This window comes from Myodes glareolus, chromosome 2 (assembly GCF_982192425.1).
Source record: "Myodes glareolus chromosome 2, mMyoGla1.1, whole genome shotgun sequence".
In the NCBI taxonomy this organism is placed as follows: domain Eukaryota; kingdom Metazoa; phylum Chordata; class Mammalia; order Rodentia; family Cricetidae; genus Myodes; species Myodes glareolus.
Genome location: NC_142027.1, coordinates 116243290 through 116271199, shown reverse-complemented (window position 1 = coordinate 116271199; position 27910 = coordinate 116243290). Strand labels below are relative to the sequence as shown.

The window sequence follows — 27910 nt, the reverse complement described above, 5'->3', positions numbered from 1 at the left end:
AGCTGTTGATTTCTGCATCTGCTTTCATCAGTTAATGAAGGTTCTGTGATAATTAAGGTAGTCATCAGTCTGATTACCGGGAAGGGCACTTAAGATACCCTCTCCACTATTGCTTCAATTCTTAGCTGGGGTCATCCTTGTGGATTCCTGGGAATTTCCCTAGTGCATGGTTTCTTGCTAACCCCATAATAACTCCCTCTTTCAAGATATCTCTTTACTCTCCTTCTCTGTCCTTCACCCAACTCACCCTTTCCCTCATGTTCTCCTCCCTACTCCAGTTTACTGAGGAGATCTTGTCCTACTTCCCCTTCCCAGGGATCCATGTGTGATGACACACACTTTAAATACCAAGCATCCATAACTAGAGTTCATCTGGATACACACCGCCTTCATTGTTGAGTCCTGCTTACTGGGTCAGATAAGACTTCATGATGTATAGCAAAACCTCCTGCCGTTAGTTTGCACAGAGGAAGCCCTCGTCACAGGGCAGTGGGTAACTCAGAACCACCTACAACCGAGCCTCCAGGCACAGTGCCCAGGCCACGTTGCAGAACTAACCTGAGGTCGATACCAGTATTCTCACTGCAGAGCCATGGACGTGGCTGCCAACGCAGAGCTGCACCTGCTCCTGTCACCAGCACCAACACGGGGTGTGCCTTCCTGTCCTCCTCACTGACAGGCGTTCCTCGTGGAGCCTGCTTCCTTATTTCCTACCCCCTCTGATGTCGGATTCCCCCCTGTATGCTCTGAATATGTCTTATTACCATTGGTTAATGAATAAAGCTGCTTCGGCCAGTGGCTTAGCAGAGCAAAGCCAGGCAGGAAATCTGAACAGAGATGTAGAGAAAGTAGGCAGAGTCAAAGAGACGCCATGTAGCTGCTGAAGGAGGATCTGCCAGACCTTTACTGGTAGACAACTGATGCGGGAGAATTGTCTGTATTCTGTCAATCATATTTTAATAAAACGCTGATTGGCCAGGCAGGCAGTATAGGCAGGAAAGCCAGACAGGAAGTAGGGGTGGAGCAAAGAGACTGGGAGTATTCTGGGAAAACAGGAAGCTCCCTCCGCCACTCCTGTGCAGACCACCGAAGAGGCAGCATGTAACTGGCCCAGCTGAAAAAGGTACCAAGCCATATGGCTAACATAGATCAGAATAATGGGTTAAGATAAGTCATAAAAACTAATAAGTAGCCTGACCTAATGGGCCAATCAGTTTATAACCTAATGTAGACTCTGTGTTATTTTCTTTGGGAGTTGCCGGCTGGGGGGTACTGGGGGGTACAGATACCCCAACAAGCCGGCTCTGTCATGTTACAGACAACAGCCTCAAGGTGATACACAGATTAATAGAAATGGGTTAATTCAAGATGTAAGAGTTAGCTATAAATATGCCTAAGCTATTGGCCAAACAGTGTTGTAATTAATATGGTTTCTGTGTGATTATTCGGTCTGGGTGGCCAGGAAATGAGCAAGCAGTCTCCTCCTACACCCCTCCCTCCCTCTTTTCCTCATTTCTTTGAGATGGGGTCTCAGGTAGCTCAGGCTCGCTCCAAACTCACTGTGTAATCAAAAATAGTCATGAACTCATAATTCTTCTGAAAGTGAGATCTAATAAATGCTTTGGACAGATCCCCTTGGCAGTTCTGATTCTCCTACCACCCCCCATTGGAATCCCAACCATCCCAATCTCAAAATGCTTAGCGGGTCTCCCTTGGGAGAGCCTCCGTGCCATTGCTTTTAATGTTCCGCCAAATCTAGATGACTAGTAACCATCACAAGAGATGGTTACTCGGTGGGTGGGTTATAGGCCACATAAACACGGGAGACCTTTGTTAGGATTCTCAAGGATATTCTCTTTGTTATATGGTTTCAGTGCTGTGGATGAAACCAAGGACCTTGCACATGATAGGCAAGTGTACTACCACTGAGCCACCCTCCCAACTTTCTAATCTGTTAATTAATCTATTAATTAATTAATCTGTTAATTAATTCTAATCTGTTAATCTGTTTTTTTTCCCTTTGTCACAGGCAGTTGTGAGCCACCTGGCCTGGGTTATAGGACCCAAACATGGGTCCTTTGCAACAGCAATACGTGCTTTTTAAGAACTGAGGTGTCTCTTCGGTCCCCACTTTACTTTTTGAGACAATATTTACGACTTTTTTTAAAATTATTTATTATGTATACAATATTCTGTGTGTGTCTGAAGGCCAGAAGAGGGGACCAGACCTCATTACAGATGGTTGTGAGCCACCATGTGGTTGCTGGGAATTGAACTCAGGACCCTTGGAAGAGCAGGCAATGCTCTTAACCACTGAGCCATCTCTCCAGCCCCAATATTTACAACTTAAGATAGAGTTCACTCAGGCATTCTCTAGAATCTGCTTCCACATCTCTGAGAGCACAAGCGCATTCTGCTGCACCCAGCTTTCTTCCCTGGGGTCTGGAGGGTAAAATTCAGGCCCTCCTGCTTTCATGACAAGCATTTTAGCAATTGAGCCACCTCCCTAGCTTTTCTAGGTGACTGGATGCTGAGGTTTTGTCATCTCTCAAAGTACTGGGTAGATTCTGTGCTTCAAGCCCGAGGCTGGAGCAGATCTATGTGGATGGGAAGTGTCTGCTTCGCTGCAGCATGGGGTGAGAGAAAGGCCAGCCAGCATCCCGTGACAGCCCAGCTGGGGCGCTGAACCCCTTCCAGAACAAAGTGTGCCACTGGTGATTCTGCCTGGCGTGACCAGAGGCTCCCAGGCCAACTTCTCCCGAGTCCTCAGATGCTCCTTTATTATCTAACCTCCCTTTCTGTACTCAGCAGAGTGTAATGTCTAACATCACCAACTTAACTGAAGCCAGGAGCGTCTGGGTGTGGCGGAGAGGAAGTTTCTAGAGAAGGTTCATGAGGGAGGAAGCCGCTCCTGAAGTGGGTAGCACTGTTCCCTGAGCTGGGCTTCTGGACTACATGGAAAGGAGATCGTGAGCTGAGCACTGTCGTTCATCTGTCTGCTTTCAGATAAGATGGAATGGACCAGTTGCCTCATGCTTCTGCCCCGTGCCTTCCCTATCACAGAAGCCTGTGTCTACTCAAACTGTGAGCCAGAGCAAATCCTTCTAATTGTATTGTGTCAGGACTTGGTACCAGCAATGGGAAAAGGTTGGCTTACATAGTGGTCCTTAATGTGAGGCTGGCCATAGACTCTCTATGGTCTCTTCTCCAGATCTCAATGGGTTGGCTTACATATCGGTCTTTAATGTGAGGCTCGCCATAGACTCTCTATAGTCTCTTCTCCAGATCTCAGTGGGTTGACTTACATATCGGTCTTTAATGTGAGTCTGGCCATAGGCTCTCTATGGTCTCTTCTCCAGATCTCAATGGGTTGACTTACATTTATCGGTCTTTAATTATGTGAGGCTGGCCATAGGCTCTCTATGGTCTCTTCTCCAGATCTGAATGGGTGGGGTTAGAGTGGGGGGGGTTATTTTGGCTACTGTTCTCTCTGTCATGACAGAGCCACTCGAGGAAAATTCTCTTTGTCGAAGTCATGGTCACAAAGCACCTGCTGTCAGGAAGCAGGGAAAGTGAATATGGATGCTCGGGTCCCCTTTTACTGTTCTATTTAGCCTAAGTCCTCAGCCCTAAAGCTGGTGCTGTCTACATTTAGAGTGAGCCTTCCCTCCTGGGTGAACACAGCCTAGAAACTCATGGATGTGCCCTGAGGTCTGTTTCCATGGTGATTGTAAATCCCATTAAGTTTGCAAACAGGGTTAAGCGGCATCGCTTTTAAAGCAGTTTTGGTGGCACACACTTGTCAGGCCAGCACATAAAAGGCTCAGGCGAGGAAATCGTGAGTTGGAGGCCAGCCTGGACTACAAAATGAGTTCTGGGGCAACCTGAGCTACTCAGAGAGTCTCCACCTCAAACCAACCAACCAAACAAACGAGCAACGAGCCCTACTGAAGGGTGTATTTACAGCTCTGTGTGACATATGAGATCACTTTTTACAGCTGCCACGTTCTGTAAGGCAGTTCTGGATGAGAAATGAGCTCTGGTTGGATTTCAGAAGCACAGGGGAAATAGGGTCGTAGCTGGACTGTGGAGGCGGGCCTCCTCTGTGGCCTTCAGACCCAGAGAAATGTGGTCTCTCTGGAAGGGGCTGGCTGCTGGAGTCTCTTCTTATTCCTCACACCTTGCTTGCATATGCCCTCTCTCCCCCCCCCCCCCCCAGAGCTGGCCACTGTGCAAGGGCCCAGCGCTCCCTCCAGGCTGGCCTAGTTCTTCCGTGTCCTCCATCAAGCAGGGCTGGAAAAAGCGAGAGGGCAGGGTTTCTTGGAAAGCAATCTGGCCCGCATCAGCGTTAATGAGTAAAATGTGTCATCGTCCATTCAGAACTTAGAGTTCCAGCTTTCCTGTTCCAGTTCCTGAAATCTGGATCCTTTTCACTCCAGGGAATGTAACCTAGATACAGTTGCCCGGAACACTCTATAGGCTCCCTGAAATTATCTGTCTGTCTGTCTGTCTGTCTACCTATGTACCATCTCTAATCTCTTTTCTTGTTTCCTTCCCAAGTGATGAGATTATAGGTTGGCGCCATCACATCTAGCTTTCTTTCTTTCTTTTTTGTTTAAATTGTTGTTTTTGAGACAGGATCTCTCTGTGAAGATCTCTCAGGATTTTCCTGCTTCAGCCTCCTGAGTGCTGGGAATTATAGGAATGGACAACCTGCTCAAGAGCTATCCATCTGTCCATCTCTCTCTCTCTCTCTCTCTCTCTCTCTCTCTGTCTCTATCTATCTATCTATCTATCTATCTATCTATCTATCTATCTATCTATCTATTTATCTATCTCTATCTTTCATCTATGCTGTTTATCAAATCTGTCATCTATATTATTTATCAACTCTATTATCTATCATATATCACCTTTCCATTTTTAATGTATCAGACATACATAAATCTTTTAAAGAAGAAGCAAATCAGCTTGTATATTATGCATAATTTTTATAAAAAAAAGTCAATATATTCTTTCTTTTGGGTTCTTTTTTCTTCTGAGACAGGGTTTCACTGTAGTTTGAAGTCTGTCCTGGAACTAGCTCTTGTAGACCAGACAGCCTCGAACTCACAGAGATCCAGCTGTATCTGCTTCCCTCCTGAGTGCTCGAATCAAAGGTTCCTTTTGAGGTTTTGAGACAGGGTTGCATTCAGTAGCTGAGAATAGCCCTGGAACTCACTGTGTGTGTGAACTCATTGCGGCATTCTTCCTTCTAGCCCCGGAGCTGGAACTGGAGAGAATCACATGACTCGGCGTTTTTCCTAATAGAGTTCAGTCAGTGGATTTTAGGTTTATATGAAAATGCACTGCAGGAACCTGGGGAAATGGCTCAGTGGTTACAGCGCTTGGTCTACAAGTACAAGCCTCTTAGTTCTCTCCTCAGAATCCACATGAATTCTGAGTGGATGTGGTGGCTTACCTGTAACTCTGGCCCCCAAAGGCAAAGACAGCAGATCCCCAGAGCATGCTGGTTAGCAAGACGTACTCTATTGGCGAGCTCTGGGCTTGATCTAGAGACCTTTCTTCAGTGAATAATGTGATAGAATAATCCAGGCTCATGCCTAACATTGCCTTGGGCCTCCATATGCACAGATGCACACACACCTACACGCGTGCTCCCTCACCTCACACATGCAAAAGCATGCATACACACATGCACATCAGACACATGCAAGAAAAACAAAAGAATAAAAAACCATCAAAATTGAATTCAAATAGTCAAAAACCCTGATCTTTCTGGAAGCACTAGTCTGTGAGGTGATCTGTGTCTGACACATTGAAGACATGATAAGCACACAAAATGGCTGTCAGGTGTGGTGGGGCAGGCTTGTAGCCCAGCACTTGGAAAGGTGAAGCCGGACTGTCAAGTGTCTAAGGCCAGCCCAGGCTATAGTGTGAATTCCAGGCCCACCTCCACTATAGGCCGTATGAGACACCTCTCTCTCTCTCTCTCTCTCTCTCTCTCTCTCTCTCTCACACACACACACACACACACACACATTCCCAATGGTTTATGAATATATTATTTTATATGGCAGCGCTGCGGGCATCACTATCTCCATGGTCCCTGCCTCCGGGTTCCTGTGCTGCCCACAGTGGGCTTGACCCTCTTGCATCAGGTAACAGACAGTCCCCCAGCGACATAGCCATGGGCTAATCTGACTTAGCTAGTTTCTCAATTGAGGCTCTCCTATTGGATGACTGTAGACTGTGTCTCATAGACCACAGTACCTAAAAGAAATCATGTATTGGAGGAAAGTGCAAATTTGGGGCTTGCAATTCTAGGGTGCGTCATTCCATATCTATCTGTCTTCATGTGTTTGAGGAAGATGTCATGGTAGTGGAGGCATGTGAAGGAACTGTTCACATTCCAGCAGACCAGGATGTTGGCAGAGGTTTCTGTCATGCTCGGTTCCACAGCTATTCAGTCCCAACAAAACACACAGAGGTCTACATTAATCATAAATTGGTTGGCCTATTAGCTCAGGCTTCTGATTAACTCTTATGACTTACATTAGCCCATAATTCTTGTCTATACTTCCTGCCTGACTACTGGCCAATTAGCATTTTATTAAACAAGTAGCATTTTATTAAAGTATAAACAAATCTTTACAGGGTAAAACTATTGTCCCACAGCACCAGGAAGCAGAGAGAGAGAGAGAGAGAGAGAGAGAGAGAGAGAGAGAGAGAGAGAGAGAGAGAAAGAGAGAAGGGCAGGAGCCAAAACTGAGTCCTGTCTTCAGAGGCATACCTCTAAGGGACTGGAGAGTAGTGTAGCCAAGAGGGACCTGAATTTGATCCCCAGAACCCCTGTGTTAAAAAGCCATGCATTAAAAAAAAAAGCCATGCATCCGCTAAAGAGATAGTTCAGAGTACCTGCTGCTATTCCAGAGGACCTGACAGTTTGGTTTCTAGCACCCATGTTAGGTGGCCCACAGCCTGTGTATTTAACTTCATGGTGATCTGACACCTCTGACCTGAGGGTAGCCTGCATGCACGCTCGCGCACGCGCGCGCGCGCGCGCGCGCGCGCACACACACACACACACACACACACACACACACACAAATAAATCTTTAGCTGGATGTAGTGCATATACCTTTAGTGCCAGCATTTGGGAGGCTGAGGCAGGAAGATCAACATGAGTTCCGGGTCAAGCAGGGCTACAGAGTGAGATCTTATCTCTCTCTCTCTCTCTTTCAAAAAGAAAAAGAAAAGAAAAGGAAGGAAAGAGAGAAAGAGAAGAAATGTTACCTTTAGGTTGCACTTGTCAGATGGCGCCCTAGGAAATGAATAGCCCTTCTGTCAAGCCTCCAGTGACTTGACTCATGGCCAACTCGTCCAGGTTTGTGTTTATGTCCTGTGAGCTTCACGCCCACTTCCCTCCCCCATTCCACACTGACCATCAACCCAAGGCCTGGAGCAAGAGCACAGCAAATATTTGCAGGAGCTGAGCGAACTGGCAGGGGCATGTGGAGTTGCCGCGGAGGAGGCCACACCAGACCCAGAAGCCTGCCACCCTCCAAGGGGTCGGGAAATGATGCCGCGCTTCTGTCTCTGGAGTATTTACCCCGGGGGACCATCAGGGAGCAGTAGAGGGTGAAGAGGGACATGTTGGTCTCCGGCCCCTTCCTTTCCTACAAACTGGCCCCCGTCGTAGCCATGATGCAGCGTAGAAAGGCAAGCCTCACAGACGCCTGCTCCAGTGAGACACTGCACAGCTGCAGTCTATCCGTGGTTCTAGGCATAGATTTCTGCTCTAGTTACTCTCCCTTCCCTCTCCAACCTGGCACCGGATCTTGGTCACCTCACATCCTGAACACTGACCAGCTCTGCTTTCCTTGAATGGCCAGCGAGCATAGTAGGGCCGGGCAGGGAATCCACAGCAGTCGGACTAGAATATTTCCGTGGACTCAAAGTAGCTCTTAACTTGTTTGTCACAAAGGCCCCTGGTGACATGATACTGGAGACACTCAGCAGATTCTGCCTTCGCCGAGGATGCCTTCTCACCGGAGAGAGAGGAAATGGTCCAGAGTAAGAGAGACAAGATAATGATTCAGGAGATATATTATGTGACAATGTTGTTTGTTAGATAATAGAATCAAATTCATGCTAGATTTCTTATCTTTTTTTTTCAGATGTGGTTTTACTATGTAGCCCAGGCTAGTCCAAGACCCTTCAGCTTCAGCCTCTTTCCTGCTGGGTTTGCAAGCATGCACCAACATGCCCATTTTAAATTTCGTTCATTTTGTCATTATATATGAGAATGCACTGTGGCTGGAGAGATGGCTCGGCTGTTAAGAGCAAATACTGCTTCTCCAGAGGACGCAAGTTCAGTTCCCAGCACCCACAATGGGCAGCTACAACCATTTATGACTCCAGCTCCATAGATTCAACTATGTTTTATGGCCTCTGTGAGCACTACACTGGCATGGCATACAGACACACACTTGAAAATTAAAAAAATAAACATATAGATTAAAATGTTTTTAAAAGAGTGCTCTTATTGCTAGGTGACACTGATAATGTCTCTGGGGGAAAAGAACATAAGACTGTCTGAAGTTTACCCTTAAATGGATCAGTAGTGGTAATGATAATGAGGTCCGTCTGTCCATCTGTCATCTGTCAGTCATCTACCTGTCATCTGTCTCTCTAGCCATCCATCTATCACCTATCCATTTATCTGTCATCTGGAGGCTGCCATCAATGTATCTATCCATCTATCATCAGTCATCCATCTATGTTGGGGGAAGGGTCGCTTGTTCATCCTGGACACCCAGCCATGAAATAACCACTCAGAAAACCATATTATTTGCAATACTGTTTGACCAATAGCTTAAGTGTATTTCTGGCTAAGCTCACATCTTAACCTAACCCATCTCTATTTTTCTGTATATCACCACGTGGCTATGGCTTACCAGCTAGAGTTCTCAGCATCTGTCACAGGCAGTGGCTGCATGGCTTCTCCTAACTCTGCCTTCCTCCTCCCATGCTGTAGGCCAATCCAGTTTTCTTTATTCATTAACCAATAAAATCAACACATAGACAGAAGGACCTCCCACACCACATCTATCATTCATTGCCTATCTGCCTGTCAGCCATCTCTCTTCTATATTTAGCAAATATGATAATTGTTAACCCCTACTGCTCCAACAGCTTGTTTCCCACAAAAGAGCAAGCGCTGTGGAGTTAATTTCACATTGGTTACTGCTCACCATTTATTTTATTGCTTACTATGTTTTCTAAATAAAGATTTTGACTCTTCTTTTTCATTTTTGTTTTTCTGAAGCAAGGGCACACCATGTAGCCCAGGCTAGCCTTACACTCCTGATCCGCCTGCCTCTCACTGTGAATGTAAGCCCATGGCACCCAGTCTTTATTTTTTTAAGGATGTGTAAATGTGTATAAAATTTTGAACTTTCATGAAGCGCGTGAACCGAGTAACTGCACCCTAGTCGAGGGACAATCTCACTGCAGTCACAGTGCTGACCCGTGTCCCGTCTCACAGTGCTGACCCGTGTCCCCGTCTCACAGTGCTGACCTGTGTCCCCGTCTCACAGTGCTGACCTGTGTCCCGTCTCACTGCAGTCACAGCGCTGACCTGTGTCTCCGTCTCACAGTGCTGAACTGTTGTCTCCATCTCTGAAGGCTAATGCAGGAGAATCAAGAGCTCAAAAGTATCTTTGGTAATAAAGTAAGTTGGAGGCCATCCCGGGACACATGAAACTCTGTCTCAAAACAAAAGAAAACAAATTAAACAAAAGCAAAACTAAAATGAGCAAAGCCAGGTGTCTTAGCTCATCCCTATAATCCCAGCAATCAGGAAGCTGAGACAGGAGGTTTGCCACAAGTTACAGGGCTATATAGTGAAAACGAAACAAAACCAACCAACCAACCAAACAATCAAACAACCAAACAAAAAACTCCAAGTAAATCTAGAGGATGCTTGAACTTTTCAGCCTGAGGCTCTGTCCTAGGCTCATCCTGGTCTGCCTTCCCGTCCAGGCAGTAAGCATTTCCTGTCTGTGGGGTCTGCAGAGCATGTGATGGCGTCTCCTGGGGCGTAGGACATCCCATTGGCTGGTTCTAGCCTGGGCATGTGGCCCTCGTTCCCTGGCATGAGTTACTCGAAGTGGTATTTTTGGAAGGTGCAGCATCCTGCAGCCGTTTGGAAAATGCCTGCTCATAGGTTGGGCTGGCTCTTAAGATGCTGATGTGGCCGAAGGGCCTGACCTGGCCAGGGCTTGGGATTTAGAAGTGGGAAAAAGCGAGGAGGCATGCTCATTTTTCTCTTTTTCCTTGGAATTGTATTACCCGTTTTCTTTTTGCCTCCACTCAGCCTATGCCACAAGCTTTCAATGGATGGTGAGGGGTCTCCTGCTGCCGTCTGCCTTTTTGATGCTATCTGCAGGTAAGCAAGCGCTTTCTTGTCCCAAATTAGCCAAGGCTCTCGGATCCCTTTATGGGGTGCAAGTTTACCCCTCAGTTCGTACATCACAGCTCTCGGTTCTGATGCCCTCACCTAGAGTCTCCCTTCGTTTCCCTGTCAGGACCCCACCGCTCTCCCGTTTCTTCCCCGTGCTACAGAGCTGTCATTCATTCATTCCTTGCTCACCCATGCATCCACCCACCCCCATCCAAGCAGTGGCAGGTCGGAGTGGAAGGTTGGACAGACAACCATCTTTGCCACATCATTTCTCTGCCCTTCTCAGCCCTCTTTGTGGCCACAGTCCCCCTCATGGCCATGTCTGTGTGCACCTCTGAGGTACCTTCCCTCCCCCGAGGACCAGTTCCACGTGTAAGCCCTTTGCTGCAGCCTTCTTGTTCCTAGGTTCTCAGGGGCTCAGTTTTTCACTTCTGAGCTCCACACCTTCCCCCCTGCCCCACTATACATCCCTTTGCCAGCCCAGATCCTGGAACAATGATATAGCAGGAGCCCTGTCAGTTTTTAGGTTTGTTTTGTTTTCAGGACTAGGGATGGACCCAGGCATTGAGTGAGCTAGACAAGACCTGTACTGCTGAAGTTCCTCATTGAAGATTCTAGGCAGGGGCTCTACCACTGAGCCACACCCCAGCCCCTCACTGGGGGATTCTAGGCAGGACCTCTACCACTGAGCCACACCCCAGTCCCTCACTGGGGGATTCTAGGCAGAGGCTCTACCACTGAGTCACACCCCAGTCCCTCACTGGGGGATTCTAGGCAGGACCTCTACCACTGAGCCACACCCCAGCCCCTCACTGGGGGATTCTAGGCAGGACCTCTACCACTGAGCCACACCCCAGCCCCTCACTGGGGGATTCTAGGCAGGGGCTCTACCACTGAGCCACACCCCAGCCCCTCACTGGGGGATTCTAGGCAGGGGCTCTACCACTGAGCCACACCCTATCCCCTCACTGGGGATTCACAGTGAGGAAGAGCTCTCCCGCTGAGCGGTGTCCCCAGCCCCTTTTGGAGTGCAAGTAAAACTCTGTGGCTTTTATTTTTGAGGCAAGAGTTCATCAAGTTACCCAAGCTAGCTTTGAACTCACATTAGAACCCCAGGCTGGCCTTGAATCTTCACTCCTCACGCCTTAGCCTCTGGAGTAGCTGGGATTACAGAACCGTATCACCAGGCTTCGGCATTTCTGTCTCTTTCAAAAGCAATGCCGTCAACCAAGCCATGAATGTTGAGATCTACGGTGCCTTTTCATCCATCCTCAAACATTGCCGTATCAAGATGTGATGTCCTTAACCTCAGCTAGACCTTCTCTCCGACGAAGACGGTGCACAGCTACTTGCCTGAATGGGACAGGCTTCTGGCTCCTTGCTCGGGTACCAGCAAGTACCTCTTCTCACTTCTGAGACTCTAGGTACTGCTGGGGCTATTCCCTGAAACAGACAGGAACGAGGCCTTCTGAGCTCCTTGTTGTTCAGGGGCACCTGTAGTTTGTGGTCTCCGGGGAGAGTTTAGGAGTCTGCTCTGGTCCCCTGGAAGAGATAAGGCTGGAGCAGGGAAATAGATGCACAGGCAGAATGACAAACATATTCAGGGTGTTAGCTTTTTTTTTTTTAATTATTATTCTTTAATTTAGTGTAGTATACACTCTTGACCACTGAGCCAGTTCTCCAGCCTAAGAATATTTATAGTCAGGATGAGTCTTGGTTGATTCAGCTACTTAGGAAGCTGAGGTAGAAGGATCACAAATTCAAGGCCAAACTTGGCTAGCCACGCAGAGTGGTACACACTTAAACCCAGAACTAAGGAGGATGATGTAAGCGTTGTGGCATCTGTGGTCATAAATCAAGTTCCTGGCCAGCCTGGGCTACATGGGACCCTGTCTGGTTTGTTGTTGCTTATTTTGTATTTTGTGTTTTGTCTTTGTACTGGGGATGGAACCCAGGGCCTTGTACACACTAGGCAAGTTCTTTACCATGAGCTATATCCCTAGTCTGAGACCCTGTCTCAAAACAGAAATCAAACAACCAAAATGGCTAGCTTGCAGGATGCTGAGATTGCTCAGTAGGTGAGGGTGTTTGTTGCCAAGTTTGGCTTCCTGAGTTCGATCCCTGGGACCCACATGATAGATAGAAGGAGAGAATCAACTTTTGAAAGTTGTCTTCTGACCTTTGTGTGTGAGCCATGGTATGTGTGTATCCCTTTTCCACATTAATAAATGCAATAAAAATCCTCTAAGATTATTTTAAAATTTTTAATTGTATGTGTGTATGTCTTGTGTATGAAGGCATGTATGTATGTGTAAATGTACTGCCCACAGAAGCCAGAGGCATCGGATTCTTTAGGTCTGGCATTTCAGGTAATTGTGAGCTGCCTGATGTGGATGCTGGGAATTGAACTTGGCGTCTTCTGCAAGAGCAGTGTGTGCTCTTAATCACTGAGGCATCTCTCCAGCCCTGCGACAACAAAAGATGCTGACTGCCAGGCTGGACAATATGAGTTCATTCCCTGGGAACCACAGGGTGGAAGAAGAGAGAACAAGCTTCCACAAATTGTCATCTGGCCCCATAAGTATGGCATAGCACCTGTGTATACACACACATACACACACACACACACACACACACACACACCACATGCACACACAAGCTCGCTTGCACACACACATACACACAAAGTAAAATGTAAAATTTTAACAAATTTAAAGGCCATCTTAGGCAAATTAATGATACTTATCTCAAATTTTACAAGGAGGGATGAGGGGTCCTGGAACTATACCTCAGTGTAGAACACCTACCCAGGAAGCAGGGATGCCAGGTTCAAAGAGAAGTGTGTCATAGGGCTAGATGCTTCTACATGCTTTAACAGTGAGTTTTCTAGGTAAGGCTTGTTATCTTTAAAAAAGCCAGATATGGTGGCAAATGTCTTTAATCCCAGCACTCAGGAGGCAGAAGTAGGCTGACTTCAAACTTGCTGAATAGCCAAGATTGTCCAAAATCCCTACGGTTTTGACTCGACCTCCTCAGGGCTGCCTGTAGAGAAAGACTCAGCTCGGGAGCAGGAAGAAGACGATGTCAGTGTTGGGTGGGCAAGATGGCTCAGTGACCAGTGTCCTATCCCTAGGGTCCACGTGGTGAAAGGAGGTTCCCAGGAGCTCCACACGTTCACTGGGGCATGCATGTGCTCACACACACACCTGCACAGACCTCTCAATAGATAAATTTAAATTTTATTTATTATTGTGTATGGGGCATAAGTAGTGTGTGTGTGTGTGTGTGTGTGTGTGTGTGTGCGCGCGTGTGTGTGTGTGCGCACACACTCCTTTAGAAGTCAGAGGACTACTTTGTGAAGTTGGTCCTCTGCTTCCACCAGGGTTCTGGGGGTCAAACTAAGATTGCCAGGCTTATACAGCAAGCACTTTTACTCACTGAGTCATTTAGTTATTTTAAAAATTTCAATTATTATTGTTACTGTTGTTGTTATTATTTGTGTATGTGTGTAGGCACGCTTGTGGCATTGTGTGTCTGTGTAGGTCGAGGACAACTCGTGAAAGCTGGTTCCTTCTCCTTCCCCGCGGGGTTTTGGGACACTTTTGCCCACTGCGCCATCTTGCTGACCCAGTGTATCAATCTTAACTCTTTTTTTTTTTTAATGATTGGCCATTATCTTGTTCATGTTTTGATTGCTATGAATCAGTTAATGAGCATCGTGATTGGTTTTAGCTTTTTAATACATTTATATGATTTATCTGTGTGTATACATATGTTCCTCTCTGTGTATGTGAACACACATGCGGGTGCCTATGGAGGCCAGAGAGAGTGTCGGATCCTCTGGAGCTGGAGTTACAGGTGGTCGTGAGCCATTTGACATGGGTGCTGGGAACCAAACGCTGATCCTTAGCAAGAGCATAGCAATCTGTATCAGCGACCCAGCTTGTTTCTGAGTCAAGGTCTCAGGTGGCCTTAGGGTGCCTCAAACTGGCTTATGTAGCTAAGGCTAGCCTTAAATATTTACTCTCCTTTCTCTACCACCCAAGTGTAGGGAGTATATGAGTACAGCCATGAGCCACAGAGACCCACATTGTAGACCCCCCTTTTCTTTTCTTTTTCTATTTTTGAAGCAGGGTCTCTCTGTGTAGCTTGGAACTCTATATAGTCCTGAACTCCTGATTCTTCCACTCTAGCCTCCTAGTTACCAGATTTCAGGCAAGTGCCACGTCCATCTTGGATTTTACTCTTTTGTATGCTGGGCGGGGGAGGAGTATAACTGATGTTCCCATGAACATTCATGGCTCCCCCCCACCTTTTTTTTTTTTTTTTTTTTTTTTTTGGTTTTTCGAGACAGGGTTTCTCTAGCTTTGGAGCCTGTCCTGGAATTGTAGACCAGGTTGGCCTCGAACTCACAGAGATCCACCTGCCTCTGCCTCCCGAGTGCTGGGATTAAAGGCGTGCGCCACCACCACGCGGTTCCCTCTTTCAGTCTTCTCAGTAAATTTCTAAGATTGGACATCATTCTCTAAGTGACATTTGCTCGAGGGTGATGACAGGAATTTTGGATTTAGCATCTCGGCCCTTGAGCCCATGCTATCTCCCGTCCACATCAGTAGAGTTGAAATTGCGGCTTTGGTAAAACCTGGCCTCGGTGTGCATGGGGGTTGTAAGCAGGAATGGCTGGGGTTTTCTGTTCTGAAATCCAGCCTTCTCTCCTTCTCATTTCTCTTTCCTGTCCACAGCGTCCTTCTTTCGTGTAACGATTTGCTTATCACCTTTTATTTATTTACGTATTTATTTATAGCTCAGACTGGCCTCGGACACAGTATGTGGGCAAGGCTGAGCCTGAACTCCCTACCTTCCTGTCTCTGCCTCCCTAGTGCTGTGGTGACAGGCGTGCATCACCATTTCTCGCTTATATGGTGCTTGAGAGGCAGCTCAGGGCTTTCTGCATACAGGGCAAGCATTCGAGCGTCTGAGCTCCATCTCCAGCCTTCCTGTTTGAAAAAAATTTAACTCTGAGACAGATCTTGCTATGCAGCCCCCGCTGGCCTTGAATAACACCCTGCCTTGGCCTCTCAAGTCTTGGGGGTAATAGGTGTGCACCACTTTGCGTGACTTCTGGGCAGGGAGCAAAGGGAGGCTGGGATAAGATCTCGTTTTGTAATATACGCTTTTGGGCTGGAAATCGCTTTGTATCCCAGACTGGTTTCAAACTCCTGGCAATCCTGCCTCAGCCTTCTGAGATATTACAGACACGGGTCACCAGAGCTCCTTTCATTTATACGCTTTGGATCTCATGAAGTCCAGGATGACCTCAGACTCCCTGTGCAGCAGAGGATCCTCTTGCCTCCACCACCTCAGTATTGGGATTAGAGGCATGCACCACCGTTTCCAGGTTATGCAGTACTGGGGATGGAACCCAGGGCTTCACTCTAGACAAGCACTCTACCCAGTGAGCTCCATCCTCAGCCCTCATTTATACTTTTCTGTGGTATGGAATATTGTGCAAACTGATTTGTGTGCTAACTGCTGTGCTGTGTCAAGCGATGGCCAGGCAGGGAGGGAGCCTTCCTAGGAACGCTCTTTTGTGTGTCATTGCCTGGGTTTCAGGGATGTTGGCCTTCTTGGACATCCAGTGAAGACTCCTGGCCCTGGCCTGGCTCCCCTTCAGTTAGGCCACAGGCTCCGTTGCTGTAGCAACGCACGACCCCTGCAGGTAGCGGCGGGGGAGCCCCCTCCGCCTAGCTCGCCCAACGCTGGGCCCGGATGTCAGACCCCACCCCTCAGTGCCGGCCCCACCGGCTCTCTCCCAAACCCCGCCTCCCCGCGGAACCGACTAATCAGAGCTGCAGACACATCGCGCGGCCGGAGTCGGGGTAGCCAATGGAGGCGGGCGTGAGATCTGCGTCCACGCGGCGGTGGGCGGCGGGTGCTAGAGGAGGCAACAGCGGCCAGTCGCTGCTAAGGCGGCTGCGGGTGCGCTCCTCGGCGGGGCCGGGCAGGGCCGTCGCCTGGCGGTGAAGAAGCGCTCCCGGGGAGGGCGCCATGGCCACCAGCTAGGGCGGCGGGAGAAACGGCCGGAGCCCAAGATGCCGGAGTGGCGGCACGGCTGCGCCTCCGCTATTGTAGGTAAGCGCGGCGCCGCGCAGCGGGCGCCGAGCCCCGGACGCTTCCATCCTTCATCCCGCCTGCCCCTTCCCCCATCGCCCCGGCCGGCCGCCCGTCGCGTCCCGCTGCCTCTGCCCAGCAATCCCAGGCGTTGCTGCAGCCGCCGCCGCATTCTCCCGGCAGGCGTCCCGACGCCTCACCTGCGTACACTCCCTCGGCATCCCTAGCCTGATGGAGATCGTCATCCCGGTTTTTTGAGACAACCCCCCCCCCCTTTTATGAGACATCTCACTTTGTAGCCCAGGCTGGCGTTGAACTCAGTCATTACCCCTTGATGACTTCGAACTCAATTCATGGTGCAGCCCACGTTGTCTTCGACCTCATTGCGTGTAGCCTAGGTTGGCTTCAGACTTTACTTTGTAGCTCAGGCTGACCTCGGAATCATCGTTTAGCCCAGGTTGGCCCCCGGCTCATCATGTAGATCAGGCTGATGGCCGTCTTCGTGCCTCCATCTTCTAAGTCCTGGGATGGCAAGCACGAGCCACCGTGAGTCAGTTGCTGGTTCCACTTCATGGGGAATCATACCTGGAGACCCTTCATTTCTCTCCTCTGCTCAAGTCTTCTGACTTTAGTCAACCTCCAGATCTTGCCTTTTCTTCCGCTCAATGCTCGACCGACCCTTCAGGCACTTCCCATGATTCTAACGCCAGTTCCTTTCCCCCCTTTCTCTTTTGATTTAAGATGTATGCATGTTTTGTCTGCATGTATGTATGTGCACTGCTTGTGTGCCTGGTGCCTCAAGAGGCCAGAAGAGAGCGTTGAGTGCCTGGGAGTTGGAGTTATGGATGCTTGCGAGGCACCATGTGGGTACTGGAAACTGAACCATCATCCTCTTCAAGAGCAACAAGTGCTTGAACCCCCTGAGCAATGGCTCTAGTTAGCCCACTCCCCGCTTGAGTTAGGACCTCAAACTGGTTCTCGGTTGCCCAGAACAGACTGTGTAGCCTTGAACTCCAAACAATCCTGCTTCCGCCTCCCACTTGTTGGGATGACAGGTGTGAACCATAGTGGGCAACTGAGATCTATGCTTAAACACTCCTGGGGGCAAGCAGATGGCTCAGCGGGTAAAGGCTCTTGCCGCCAAACCTGACCACCCAAGATCCTCAGAGCCTAAAACGTGGCAGGAAAGACCTGGCTTCTGCAAGTTGTCTTCTGACCTCCACAACAGCCTCTCATACCCTAATAAATAAACGATGTAAAATGTATCTAAAAATAAGTATCATAATTTGTCCTTAGGTAAGTTGTACCCAGTATGTGTAAAGTACTCATGGTGACTCACACGGTAGGCCTAGCACATGGAAGGTAGGCCCTGCTTTGCTTAGAGTACTTGGAGATCTTTTGACACCCCCCCCCCCCCAGAGAGTAGAAGAAATGGGAGGGTAGTAGAACTCTTAAGGGCTTGTCAGTTTTGCCTGTTGTTTGTACTTAATTGATTCTGATCTATCCTTTTATCTCAGGAAGGGGGTCCTCATCCCTAAAGAGAATCAACCTGTCTCTGCCTTCTGAGTGCTGGGATTAAAGGCGTGCACCACCACTGCCCGACTATTTGTGGTTTTCACAGATGTTTATTCAGTCTCCATTTCTGGTGAACATCAGGTCTCAGTTTTCATCTTTCCTCTCTCCCTCTTCTTTCTACCTGTGGTCTCTAAGCATACACACACACACACACACACACACACACACACACACACATTTCTCCTTAGAACCAGGGAGTCGTAGCTAGTGATGGCTTGGGAGTGAAGAGTTTGTATTAGTCTTGAAATGGACCTAAGTTCAGTTCCCAGGACCCATATTGGGCAGTTCACAATGGCTCACAGGATATGGTGCCCTCTCCTGGATTCTGGGGCATCTGCACTCACATGCAAGTACCCACATGCATGTACACATACATGCACAAAATTAAAAACAAATCTTTAAATATGTTTATATATACACAGTGTGTATGAGTGTTTGCATATATGTATGTGTTGGGGTTGCTTGTGCCAGTATATACACAGAGGCCAGAAGAGGGCATCTCCGGTCCTTAGGACTGTACAGCAAGCACCCTTTAAAAAATATTTTTATAATTTATTATTGTTTTGTGTGCATTGCTGTTTTGTCTGCAGGTATGTCTATTCAAGGGGGTCAGATCCCCTAGAATGGAGTTACAGACAGTTGTGAGCTGCCATGTGGTTGCTGGGAATTGAACCCAGGTCTTCTGGAAGAACAGTCAGTGCTCTTAACCTCTAAGCCATCTCTCCAGCCCCCAGCAAGCACTGTAAACAGTGGAACCGTTTCTTCAGCCTCCAAAAGGATTCTTTGACCCTTTACCTGAAGACTGATATGGGAGGCAGCGGGATGGGTTGGGGGATCCAAGTGTAATAAAGGGAAAAGAAAGGGGCTGGGTCATACCTCATGTGTATCTAGTTTATAGAAAAGCTCTCCTCCCCCCCTTTTTTGGGTTTTTTGAGACAGGGTTTCTCTGTGTAGCCGTGGCTGCCCTGGAACTCGCTCTTTAGACCAGGCTGGTCCCAAACTCAGAGATCCTCTTGCCTCTACCTCCGAAGTGCAGAGATTGAAAGTGTGTGCCACCACCACCCCTGCTTATAGAAAACCTTTCAATTTGCCTTCCTTTTTGAATATTTGTGTGAGTGGAGATGCACACGTGTTCGGTCCTCATCTTCTACCTTGTTTGGTTTAAGGCAAGGTCTCTTCCAATTCTCCAACATATATGTCAGGCTAGCTGGCTGGCAAGCTTCCAGAGATCCTTTTGTCTCCACCTTCCACCTTGCTGTAGGAACATTGAGGTTATAGGCACACACTACTGTGTCTGGTTTTGTATGGGTTCTGGGGATCCAAACTAAGGTCCTCATGGTTGTGTGCAAGCACTTTAACCCACTGAACCATTTTCCTAGCTGTCATGCCTTTCTCCTGCCTCAGGGTCCTGAGTGCTAAGATTACAGATATGAGCCACCACACTCGGTTATCTTATGCTTAATGTCTACTGTGCTATATCTCATTTTCCTCTTTCTCAGCCCTAAGGGTAGGGCTTTGAAATCAAGATGGACCTCCACTTCTACATCCTCTACTCTAGCCCGCCACATGAATGGCCATTGGTGAATAGATTTAAAAAAAGATTTATTGTATTTTTAATAGTATGTGTGTGAGTGTATAGGTTTGATGTGGGAGTCCCCTCTCTGTGCTGTGATTACCATTAATGAATAAAGAAACCGCTTTGGACCTATAGCAAGGCAGAACTTAGGTAGGCAGGGAAAGCTAGGCTGAATGCTGGGAGGAAGAAAGGTGGAATCAGAGAGATACCATGGAGCCACCGCCAGAGTCAGACATGTTGAAACTTTACTAGTAAACCACTGTCATGAGGCAGTACACAGATTAATGGAGATGGGTTAAATTAAGATGTAAGAGTTAGCTAACAAGAACCTAGAGCCAGTGGGCCAAGCAGTGATTTAAATAATACAGTTTCTGTGTGATTATTTCGGGGCTAAGTGGCCGGGAACCAACAAGTGGCCTCCTGCTACATAGGTTTGTACACATGAGTGTAATGCCTGTTAAGGCCAGAAGAGGACGTCAGATCACCTGAAGCTGGAGTAACAGGTGGTTATGAGCTTCCTTACGGCTGGTAATCAAGCTTGGGTCCTCTGCAAGATCAGCAACCGCTGAGCCTTCTCTCTGGCTTGGAGGATCTGTTCTGAAAAGAGTTTTCTGATACTGGTAGTGCTGTGGAAGATAAATTAGGGACAAGACTGTCTTCATGGAGATCACCACAGTGCCGGGTGCAGGGGGTGAGGCCAGCGAAGCTGAGGGGTAGATTTGAGGATGGAGAGTTTGGGGGACTTGGCATTTCAGGGTCTTGTGTATGCTAAGCAAGCATGCTGCCACTGATCTGAGCCACATCCAAGCCCTAAGACTTCTCCACTTGTGGGTTTGGTAGCTGTCCTAAAGGTGTTTCTGTTCATCCTATTAGGAAATACCAGAAAAGGAACAGGTTTCAAAGGGGAAAGGAACGACCCAGTGCCGTATCTGTTACAGAGCTCACTCTGTTTGCTGAGAGTCAGCCTTGTTTCTTCTGTTACAAATATCCCTAGATATTTGTAAGCCTTTGGTGAATTTTCAGAGTGCTGAGAAAGCTGGTGGTAACCATTTTGTCAGGGTTCTTGTTACTTCCATACAAAGCAGACTTTGAAAGGCCGTCCTCCACCATCCTAGAAGTGCTTGTGCGTGTGTGTGTGTGTGTGTGTGCACCCGTGTGTGTGTGTGTGTGTGTGTGTAGACACTCCTTTTGACCACTGTGCCTCAGTCCACATCTCCTACTTGCACAGAACAGCAGGCCAAGCAGCGCTGAGAGACACCTGCATGCATTTGGGGGGCTTTTCTAAGCTCTCTGAATATCTCATTCCCCAAATCTTTAGTCTTGATCGCTCCAGTTGTGGTTGCTGTTGCCTGAAGCCATGGCATTAGTTGTCTCTGATTATTTTTAGCACATGCTTTGGGGATGTGACCGTCCATATGAAGGGAGCTCCGATTCCACTCAGCACTGTTTTGCTGGGAGCTGTAGCTCTGTTCTGTCCCAGCCGGTGACTGCTGGTGTTCCAAACGTGGCTATGAGGCTGGTGGTTTTCAAGATTTCCTCACAGCTGGGGGAAGGGGGTGAGACCAGTTATAGCACCGTAGAGCCCACTGCTTGCTGAGCATCGGGCTTCTCTCTTGTATAAACATTCCTTGGATTTTTGTAAGCCTTTGGTGAATTTTCAGAGTTCTAAGAAAGCTGATGTTGAGGATTCTGTTGTGCCTGTACTCCCATCAAGAACAGACTTTGGAAGATTGTAGGACTGCTTCCTCCTTCCTGTCTCTCCTTCTGTTTATGAAGAAGAAGGGGTTCGAGCATTAGGTTTTAACACATTTGTTTAGGCCACTGGCAACTCTGAAATGCTACTGATCTGTTTTTCTGTTTCTGTTTTTGTGCTGTTATTTCTGTTCACTGGGAGTCAGCTGACTGTTTAATAGTCCCTCAGAATGTGTTTCTGCCCTCTTCTGCTCGTGCCCTTCCCCACCAAAGTGGGGCATTACGAATCCTCTGCTCTCGTGTCATTTGTTCTGTCCTGCCCTTCCTCAGCCCATCAGCCTAGCTCTTCCCTAAACTTCTCCCGCGTGACCGTCATGGCATGCGGAGGGTCTGTTGTCTTCTTCCCCACCAGCTCTTTGTAGGTAGATGGTGAGTCACGTTTGTTTATGTGCTCTCTGTGTCTGACTGAAATGTAGGAGTCAGATTTCATAGCAAAAACAGTCCATGTTTAAGATATTGTTACTCTGGATTGCATTTTAATTATTCAGTACCGGATTGAAGGATGTTTCCTACACTAGAGAAGTTGTACAGGCCGCTGTCATGTAGTCCTCAGAAAGGTGCAAGAAGATAAAATAATAATAAGGCATTTCCATGTTGCTTATAAACATTGTAATTATAGTAGTTTTTTGATGAGCAATTCCATGTCTGTCTTCTCAAAAAGAAGACAGCAGAATTTCTTCTGTGAGTAACTAGGTTGGTGGCAATGATTCCCCACAACAGAAGTGGAGAACCGATTTATGTGGGGTAGTGACTGGGATAAAGTGAAACTACACTGGGGCTGGAGAGATGGCTCATGCTGCTTGCCTTCATCACTGTTCTGTTGCTGTAAAGAGACACCATGACCAAGAGCATTTAGCTGGGGGCTGGCTTATAGTTTCAGAGGTTTGGTCCATCTTCATCATGGCAGGAGCAAGGCGGCATGCAAGCAGATGATGGAGCCATAGCTGAGAGCCACATCGTGATTTATGGGCAGAGAGAGAAGCTCTGGGCTTGGCATGCACTTGAAGTCTCAGAGCCTGTTCCCACTGACACACTTCCTCCAACAAGGCCACTCCTCCTAATCCTTTTAATCCTTTCAAATAGTGCCACTGCCAGGTGACTGAAGCATTCGAATAGGATCCTGTGGGGGGGCCATTCTTATTCAAACCCTCACACTGTTCTTGCAGAGGACCTGGGTTTGGTTTCTAGCACTCACATTAGGCAGCTCACAAACTGCCTATAACTTCACATTTAAGAGATTTAATATTGTCTTCTGGTTTCCGAAAATACTTGTGTCTATGAAGTACACATAAACTTACACAGGCACATAAATGTGCATAACAAATCCTAGCTGGGTGCGGTGGATACTCCTTTACTCTTAGTACTCTGAAGGCTGAGGCAGGTGGATCTCTGTGAGTCCTAGGTCAGCCACGGTTACATTGTAAAACCTTGTCTCAAAAAACAAAACCACAAGCAAGACAGGGTTTCTCTGAGTAATCTGACTGTCCTGGAACTTGCTCTTGTAGACCAGGCTGACCTTGAATTTACAGAGATCTGCCTGCCTTTGCCTCCCCAGTGCTGGAATTGAAGGTGTGCACCACCATCGGCTAGCAACAACAAAATCCTAACCCCCCCCTCCAAATAAAACTAAACAGGAAAGGCACTTGTGTGTGCACCTTCTATTCTCCATATAGATCTGTTCCCTCAGGATCAGACCTGCTTCTCCAGCCTTAGCTTATGCGGGTGTGATCTGTGGAGAGGCGAAACCCGTGGGGAATGCGTGCTTCCCACCTGTGAAAGTGAAGCGTGCATGCGTGGTTTAGGTTTTTCTCTCCTCATTCTAAGTATATTTGAGATTATTCTTCCAGAGAAAATATGAGCTGTTTGCTTATGAAAGACAACTTTAGAAAGTCTTAAATTTGCTTTGTTTCTCTAACACTGCACACATGGCTTTTGCTCCTGTCATCCCCAGTGTCTGGGAAGCTCCGTAATACAGAATCAGACCTAGCTGGCTTCTGGCTCCACCAACAATTTGCCAAGAAGACGCATGAAGAAAATCATCCTTCGGAGCCTCAGTTTCTTCACATCTAAAATTATTCTTAGAAATGTTCCTTTAATTTGCTGCTCCCTTCCAATTCCACAGTGCATGAACTTGAATCTAGGGCCTAATGCTACTTGATAAGTGCTTTAATGGCCGAGCTATAGGCCCAGCCAGCCTTGTTATTTCTTGCATCAAGCATAAGTAATCCAAATAAAGGTAAGATTCTGTCTTATATATTAGTGGGAGTGGGAGTTGATACAAGCAGATGTAATAGATCAATAGATAAAGAGCGGATTAGGGGCTGGAGAGATGACTCAGTGCATAAGTGAGTGTTCCTGTTGCTCTTCCAGATGACCCGGGTTCAATTCTCAGTGCTCACACAGTGGCTCACACCCATCTCTATCTCCAGGTCTCGGATACCCAGTGCCTTCTTCTGGCCTCACAGACTTGGCATGCATGTGGTGCCTAGAGATACCTGCAGGCAAACATCATGTACAGTTAGAAAATGGGTTCCAGGGGGCTGGAGCAATGACATTGTGCGTAAAGCCCTTTCCACACAGCATGAGGTTTAGAGTTCAGACTCCCAGAGCCTGTGTAGAAACCAGGAAATATGGCAACTGTCTGTTTTTCCAGCACTTGGGAGCCAGAAACAAGATCCCAGGAGTGAGCTGGTTGGCTAGACAAGCCAAACTCTATGAAAGATCCCACTTGAGTAAACAAAGTGGAGAGTGGTTAAGACTTTGAGTCTTAATCATATTCAAGCACACACATGCGTATGTGCATTCCACAGACGTGCATGTGCAAAAGAAATCAAGCCAATGGTGGCTCAAAGGAAAAGAGAGAGAAGGTGAACTTTGTGTTTCTAGCCTTTCTAAGGGGGGTGAAAGTATAGCGTTAAGCTTGGAAGAAAGGACCAGTAGTCCAACCTTAGGAAGGTGTTAGCTGCCTAGAGTGTTGGTGAGGACGTTTACTGTGACCACTTGGTGCTGTAGTGAATACCCCGTATGTGTACACTACAGTATGCTGTAGCCTGTGGAGTAAGCCAAAGGGTGAAGCGTTGTCAACATCCTCCAGGAACTCCCAGCAGGCTCCCGTTACAGCCGTCACCAGCACCGAAACTAACGGCAGTCGAAAGTAACACATTCTGAACAAATTTGTTCCAGTTTGGGGGGCTTGAGAGATGGCTCAGTGGTTAAGCGCACACAGGATCTAAGTTCAGCTCCAGCACTCACGTCAGGTGGGGTCACCTGTCACCCAGCTCTAGAGAATCTCCAGATGCTCTTCTCGCCTCTGTGGACACTGTACTTACGTGCACACACATACTCAAATTTAACAATAACAAAATAAAAAGTCCTGCTTTCAAGGAGCTCAAAGTTGATTGGAAAAGCAGACAAATTAACCATCCAATGTAACGGAGAGGCGTGGTAGATGTTAGTACCATGGCGCTGAGGATGGCATTGAAGTTGAAAGGGTTATGTATAGGTGTGGTACCTTGCACAAGCACCTCAGAGATGTTTCAGTTGACAAGGGCAGCACTGGGTGAGAGAAGGGGAGACCAGAGCTGCTGGTGAGAGGAGTTAGAGGCCAAGGCAGATGAAGGCTGGGGCTGGATCCCAAAGACGTCTTACGTTTTGGTTGTGGGTTACTTTCTGAGAGGAACTGCTCACTGAAGGTTTTAAGCAGGGGAATGGTGAGTGTATTTTCACCCTGGGATAGTGAATGGACTGAGTGAAGGAAGTTGAAGCTCAGGCAACAGGCTGTGGATAAGTTGTTGTTTATATATTTATTTTGTGTGCACACATGCCACAGTGCAAATGTATAGAAGTCAGGGACAACCTGAGGGAATTGCGTCTTTCCCTCCTTGGGATTCAGTTCAGGTTGACAGGCTTGGTGCCAAGTGCCTTTGCCCACTGAGCTGTCTTGCTGCTCCTTCTGTGAATCCTATAGTTATTTTGTTGATTAGAAAAAAAGGCGGCCAGACAGTGGTTGGGCACGCTTTTCATTCCATCACTCGGGAGGCAGAGGCAGATGGATCTCTGTGAATTTGAGGCTAGCCTGGTCTACAGAGTGAGTTCCAGGACAGCCAAGGCTACACAGAGAAAATTTGTCTCAAGAAGAAGATGATAGTGAACTAACAACAGAATGGGCCTGGAGAGATGGCGCAGCAGTTAAAAGACTGGCCGCTATTCCAGAGAACCTGCTTTAATTCCTAGCACCCACATGGTGGCTCACAGCCATTTGTAAGCCTGGTCCCAAGGGGTCTAACATTTTCTTCTGGCCTCCATGGGCATCAGGGCATGAGTGGTACACAGACACACCCATACACACAAAATACATCCCTTTCGGGTGATTTTGTTTGTGTTTACTTGTAGTTCTTTGTTTCATCTTGGTTATTTTGTTGAATATTTGTTTCAGATGACTCTAAGGTGTTTGGAGAAGATTTAGGAAACACTTTGCTCCATATTCACCCAGGGGTTCCTGGTTTTACCCTCACCTACTGCTCACGTATCCACAACATACTGGATGATGATGGGTTTTCACCAAGATTGCAGCCTGCTGGAGTAAACTAACCACTCACAGTGGTCTGTCTGAGTGAACACAAGATGTTTTTACCCAGTCGTTTGAGGTTGCAGAAAAGGGGAAGTGGTTGATTTGGGGTTGGAGGATGGAAAAAGAGTACCCAGAGACAACGGCCCTCCCTGAGGAGCTGTGTGAAGGAAAAGGGGAACAGCGCGGGAGGCGAGCACAGGCAGCTGTCGACAAGCTGGCGCTGGTGTGAGCAGTCCTGAGGGCGGGCTCCATGGCACCAGTCCTGCTTGGGAGGTGAAGGTGGGGGACAAGGACCAGCATGTGTGGGCGCCTTGGAAGCTACTCTTTAGAAGGGAGAGCCTTGCAGGTGTGCTCTGTTTCCTCTGCTCCCTGTACCTTCCTTTCATAATTCCACTCTGATTGCTGTGAAAGGGTCTGTCACTGCTCCTGTTCTGTGGATGAGGAAACTGTGACTCAGACCGAGCTCAGCTCCCATCTCCTGTGACACCTGGCTGTGAGACAGACGCGTCTCTTTTCCCTTGTCTGGATTAATTCTACAGAGTTGCTAGGAGGGCATAAGCTTGGTTGAGTGGCCGAATGGAAATAAGCCGGTGGATCAGCTCTCCCTTGTGTGCGTGTGTTTGCGCACGCATGTGTGTTGATTGCCGTAGGTTATAGCTGACTGTTAGACTTGAGTTGAAGAATCCAGAAGAGGACTGTGTCAGCAAAATCACCTGGCGTGTGTGTGTGTGTGTGTGTGTGTAAGTGTGTGCACGTGTGTGTGTAAGTGTGTGCACATGTGTGTGCACATGTGTGTGTGTGTGTAAGTGTGTGCACGCACTATGATGCACTTGTGGAGAACAGAGGACAACTTTCTGGAGTAGATTCTTTCACCTTTACCCTGGTTCTGGAGACAGAGCTCAGGTCCCCGACTTGCATCACTGGGGGCAAAATGGATCGTTATATTGAGCCAGCTGTGATCCCTGCTGAGTTTCAGCAGGTCAGCTCACTAGTCTCTTGTTAGATGTCCTCCTCCACTCACCTACTGTCCAGAGTTCTTCCGTTTCTTTGTTTTGTTTTTTCCAACACAGGGTTTCTCTGTATAGACCAGGCTGTCCTGGAACTCACTTTGTAGACCAGGCTAGCCTCAAACTCAGATCCACCTTCCTCTGCCTCCCAAGTGCTGGGATTAAAGGTCTGCACCATCACCACCTGACGCCTCCAGTGTTCTTAATACAACTCTCAGACATTATGTTATTTAACTTGAACTTTCAAAAGTGCTTGGGCTTTTAGCTTGTATTTCCCCCGCCGTGAAGTGTATGCTGGATGTTGGGGCAGTTCTTAATGCCTGGCCAGCTCTCATTCCTCATGACCATAGCATGTCTTATTGAAGTGTGCTACCATCCTTTGTCTAGGGTTGAGGCCTCCTGAGCGTTCCTTCTTCCATATCTGCATATCTGTAGGGATAATCCTTGTTCACACCATGGTTGGGATCTGTAGGTATCCTCCTTGTTCACACCATGGTTGGGATCTGTAGGTATCCTCCTTGTTCACACCATGGTCGGGCAGCCACCTCGGTGCAGCTTCATCTTCATGCTGTAGCTTCTCTCGCGTTTCTAGGAGAGGAAACCTCACAGCAGCTTCCTGCCCCTCTGGTCTTACAATGTTCCTGCCCCTCTTCTATACTTATTCCTTGAGCCTTAGCTTTAGGAGTTGTGTTGAAGATGGGAGACGTATTTATTTTTATGTCATGTCATGCATATGGGTGTTTTGCCTGCATGTATGTCATGTGTATCACATGAGTGCCTTGTGCTCACTGAAGCCAGAAGAGGGGGTCAGTTCCCTTAGAACTGTAGTGATAGACAGTTATGAGCTGCCA

The 27910-nt window shown here is 47.8% G+C and overlaps 2 protein-coding genes and 1 long non-coding RNA gene across 6 annotated transcripts in view; 2 read left to right on the top strand and 1 right to left on the bottom strand.

Annotated features, from left to right (window-relative positions):
* The window catches only part of Crcp (CGRP receptor component), a 50777-nt gene extending 38048 nt beyond the window's left edge, over window positions 1-12729 (top strand). Inside the window, exons 7-9 of the transcript XR_014999087.2 lie at window positions 8181-9736; window positions 10382-10453; window positions 11684-12729. The gene's annotated coding sequence lies outside the window, so the exon portion shown is untranslated. The remainder of the gene's footprint in view (window positions 1-8180; window positions 9737-10381; window positions 10454-11683) is intronic.
* On the bottom strand, window positions 4972-9010 carry LOC125400063 (uncharacterized). Of its 2 annotated transcripts, XR_007231871.3 has the most exons (3): window positions 8961-9010; window positions 7297-8044; window positions 4972-5272 (listed from the first exon to the last, which is right to left on the bottom strand). It is a non-coding gene; the product is annotated as an uncharacterized LOC125400063 (long non-coding RNA). The 2 variants fall into 2 exon arrangements; XR_015737288.1 differs by lacking the exon at window positions 8961-9010 and having other exon boundaries at window positions 7297-8183.
* A 3698-nt stretch (window positions 12730-16427) lies between the features above and the next one.
* The window catches only part of Tpst1 (tyrosylprotein sulfotransferase 1), a 56305-nt gene continuing 44822 nt past the window's right edge, over window positions 16428-27910 (top strand). Inside the window, exon 1 of one of the 3 annotated variants that reach the window (XM_087903591.1) lies at window positions 16428-16600. The gene's annotated coding sequence lies outside the window, so the exon portion shown is untranslated. The remainder of the gene's footprint in view (window positions 16601-27910) is intronic. The other 2 variants (XM_087903590.1, XM_087903589.1) reach the window with 2 other exon arrangements.